Raw genomic sequence first — 4,751 nt, 5'->3', positions numbered from 1 at the left:
GTAATATGTGCACATCATTAAAGAAGGTATTTAACACAAGAGAAATATAAATAATTGTTTATATTTATATAAACATTAGAGAATACTAGCAAAGTCAAAGTTGGTTGTTTGAAAAGATAGTAAAATCAAAAAACTAAATGAGAATGAAAAAGAACAAAGAAAGGAAATTATATTATAGAGAATTAAATTGGATGTATCACACTCATTCTATTTCGCTATATATTCTACAGAAATGTAAAGGATAATAACGGAATGCAAAGTATCTTATAGCAATAAATTTGATTCCTTAGTTGAAAAAGGAAAACACAGTTTAAGAAAATTAACACAAAAGAAATGGAAAAGCTGAATAGACAAATCTCTAACAAGAAACTGAATTATTAAACAAAAAGATCTTATAAAAAATTCATGCACAGATGCTTTTATTTGTGAAATCTTTATGGAAGAAATAAAGCCAATGCTCGAAAAACTTTCTTAGAAAATAAAGAAGACAGATCCTTTCCAATTACTTTTTTTTCCAATTACTTTTTAATAAAGATGGTTTCACTTTCTTTAGTAACCATCCCTCAATGATGTCTCCGTTGTATCTCTGTCTCTGTACCTCACTAAGTGCCAGGTCTCTTTCTCACACCATTTTTCCAGACTCCATAAGTTTCCAGCCACTTTTGGTTACTAAGAAGTCTAATTTTGATGTCTAGAGTTAAGTCTTCTTTCATTAAAGATTTCCAGTCTTGAATTTGATTCAGTAATTATCTCTTATTCTCTGCCCCTGCACAGCTCACCACTACTTGGAGAAAGGAGAGAGTGTGAGCTGGTACCAAGAACCTTTCTTCCCTCAGTTAAGAGCTGGCTTCTCCACTGTGGAGTCTGAAGGAGGGGTAGGGGTCTTCCTTCATGACTAGCTACATGTCAGGGGTGAGGAGGTGTCCCTGGAATTTCATCATTTTGTCTGGTTCTCTGGTCTGTTGCTCAATTCTGCAGAAGTAGTTTTCTGAACATAGATGGTGGATGGGCTTTTCTTGAAGAGGTGTACAGTGTCATCATCACTGAAAGCAGCTGCCCCAACTTTTCTAGACTGTGGGTCCTATTGACATTGAAGAGCCTCTGAGTCGTGTGCCTTCCATAACCTAGTTTTCCATCAGATAGGACAATGAAAGCCCTTAGGATCTTCTCCACAACTTCTTGGAGCCATGAAGAAACTTCTTAGGGTCGTTGTCTATTACAAATTAACATCTCCAGAAATAAGACTTTGAGAGTGATACTTGGATATAAGAAATTTGTTTGTGAGCCTGCTCAGGATTGTCATCCAAGATTGCAGGAGTAGGAGCCGGTGTGACTGTGACTTTTAGCCAGAATTACTCGCCTCTAAAGTCTTTCACTCCTTCTATATTACATTGTTCCCCAGATTTCACTCATTTCTGAGTCAAGCTGCCTAAACCACCATTTTATGGTTACGCCATCAGGACCGTGTAGCTTTCAAGGTCACCGCAACACCATGTTATGCTCTGCTTACATTTCCCTTGCCCTCTGGTTTCCACCTTCCATTCTGAAGGTAACCTGTCACCCCTTTGAAAGTATTTTTCCTTCTGGATCCTTTAAACTTTCTTCTATGCATCATATATTTTGAAGGTTTAATAAGTCTTCTAGGGATGGATTGCTCTTTGTTATTCCTGCCTGAGATTCATTGGATTTCATGAAGATGTGATTTGGTGTATTTTCAAATTCCACTTTATTCTCCCCTCTTCTCTGAACCCGCTTTATGCTTATATCAGATCTTCAAACTCTTCTCCCCATATCCCCTACTTCTCATAAAAGTTTCCATTTCTTTTTCCCTTTATGCTATTATTCTGGATAATTTATTCAGATCTATCCAATCCCTTAATTTTCTCTTCAGAGTTTTCTGATCCTTATTTGGTTCCCTTTAAAATCTGCTTCATTGTTTTCACTGTTTCCTGTTTTAAGTGCTAAAAACATGCATTGTATTTCTTTAAGCATATTGAACTTAGTTATTTTGTGGTGATGTCTAATAATAATTATATCTAAAACATCTAAATTATTTGTCGTTCTATGTGCTGTCTGACGCTCTCATCCCTGATGTGTTATTAATGGCTTTTTTTAAAACTTTGAACTTATTTTCATTGTGACATTATTTGTGGAAATTCATTTAGAAATACAATAAAAGTGCATTCCTTAAGAGCAGAGCAACATGTTTACCTGTTTAAAAATTTTTAAATTAAATTTGATTAATTTAATTTAAATTTGTTTGCTTAAGTTTTGGGATGCCCAGGTAATGTCAATTTGTACTTCAAATCTTTGTGAGGGAAGGCTAGGAGTTAAAATTTCACAAAATACCCTTCCCCACCCCTGAAATTTTTAGTACCCAGGTAGATTTCCTTGCAGCCACTTGGGGTGTGGGTATATGGTAAGCCTGCTTCCAGATCACTCTTAATCTGAGGATTCAGCCTCTTATTCTCCCAATTTGTTAGAGCCTTTGGTTTGTCTTTTAATCTATATCAAAGTTAGGTCCTGAAAATATCTCCTAGAACAAAAGACTTCAATACTCTCCTCATTTCTCTAAGCTTCAGTCTTACCTTAGATGCTGGCATAATTATTTCTTGCTATCTTATCTTCCCTTCGATCCTTTAAGAAGTTTTTAAAAATATATGCCATTGTTAATTGTTTTCAGAAGAAGAATTAGCTCAAATACCTTTCCAGCCTTACTGCTAAACACGCAATTTCTGTTTGCTTTATTTCATTTTTTAAATACATGACTAACACTTTCATCTAAAGTGAGCAAAGAAGCACATATGTATCAAGCAATGCTCACTGAATATATGTGAACCATAATTAATCGTTGTCTTGGCCCAATGGGGCTTTTCCAGCTGAAAGATGAAAAAAATTCCTGACACAAACTGAGACATGAATTTTATTGGGGTGCTTATGTAAGAGGAAGAAACCAAACATCTCTGGAGGCAGCTATCCAGAGATTGAAAGCAGTGTCTCACACTGATCAGAGGGGAAGACGGGGTTTTATAGAGGGCATAGATAAAGAAGACACTGGGACAAGGGCTGCATGCACATGTTGCTAAGGAAGTGAATTGTTTCTTAATGTCCATGTCTTCAGCTACAACTCCCAAGGCGTTAACCTTGGGAAATTTAATGAAGGCACAGAGCTGATAGTCTGTTCAAGAATGTGCATAATTGCTGAAAGGTTGGAAGAGTTGGGGGATATTAGAAAATGCAAAAAAAGTATGTTACAATCCATCCTGTCCCACAACTCTCCAAATATTTCCACCAACTCTTCCCCATCAGTCCCTGAATGTGAGAACGAAGGCTATAGGATCATAGCTTGCAATTTGAGAAATAAGACCACAACTACAATATAAACAGCAATAGAGTAGGCACATAATTAACCCTGTCAGTGTGCTAGTAAGAAGAGGTAAGAAGTTAACACTAGTTTAAGTTAGGTGAGTGAACCAGAAAGAAAGGGAGTCTGCAAACCTTAGCTTTTGGATATGGTTTATAGACTTTCGGTAAGGCACTGGTGACGTTTGTATGTCCATCAGGTACGTATGGGCATCAAGCATGCAAATGCTGAACAAGTAACACCTTGAGTGGCAGTGAGCATATCTAAGGCTGTATGGTTTTAAACACTACTTTCCTAAGTTATACAGTTTTATTATTTAATAGAAATCTAGCAAATTTTATTCATTCATTGCACACACATGACTAGCTAGAGTGGCTGCCTGTTTTTCAATGACTACGGTGGCACCACTTGGAACAAATACAGCTAAAGGATAAAACTACTAGGTGGTCTGTTTTACTGTATCTGCAGATTTTATCAGCTCTTAGTCACTGGGTCTGTGGGGTAAGGCTTCATGAACAGCAGCAGGCACACAGGGTTGCCCCTACGTGAACCGTCCAATCTAGTCATAGGGCAGGTACGGCCATTCATTTTGCCCACAGGTCCGGCACCACCCCTTGGGGCGGGGGGGAGGGGGCAGGCTACACTTTTACTATTTACATTTTGCCATTGAGAGTGGGTGCGGTTCCGCGAGTGAGTGGTTGTATTACAGAGTTCAGCGATATTTTTGTGCCCTTCACCACGCTCCATGTGAACTGGAGCCGCTTTGTCTGCAGTCGCATTTCAACAGTAAGTCATCGTGATCTACCAAACACAGAGGGCCCAAGTCAAGGTTGGGACTTGTTGACTTGCTCCCAGACTATGTGCATACATATATAAATAAGTCTCAGTTTGGGAAGGGAAAGTCTTTGGTTATGAAGAGCAAGAGATTTTTCCAAACTTGCCCCTGGAGAGTGTTCTACTGCATCGGTATCATGTCCCCCATCATTCAAGTGGCAGGAGTGGCCATCCACATGAGGCCAGTGGCAGCAGACAACAGGGATTTAGTGCATGCCCAGCAGTCTGGTGGCAGAATACTGTATGGCCACAGCGTAATCAAGGAAGACAGATGGATTCAGAGGAAGCAGGGAAGAAGCAGAGGAACTCAGACATAAATGTTTAGTGGGTACCAAAATGGGAAGGTCCTCTCCTGTGAGTGAAAATACTGTAGAGTTCTCTCCCACAGGGCCTAGGATATTTGTGCTAATGGGCAGGTGTCAGGTGTGCAGTAGCACATATGCTGTCCCTTCACCTAGGAGCAGGCTTTAGGGCCACTTGTGTCCTGCTGGGTTCTAACCACATCACTCTGGCAATCCTTTCCCCCTGGAAATATCTCTCCTGTGCTCCCTTC

This window comes from Tamandua tetradactyla, chromosome 14 (genome assembly GCF_023851605.1).
Source record: "Tamandua tetradactyla isolate mTamTet1 chromosome 14, mTamTet1.pri, whole genome shotgun sequence".
Taxonomy (NCBI): Eukaryota; Metazoa; Chordata; class Mammalia; order Pilosa; family Myrmecophagidae; genus Tamandua; species Tamandua tetradactyla.
The sequence above is the reverse complement of the archived record's forward strand: the minus strand, read 5'-3'. Positions refer to the sequence as shown.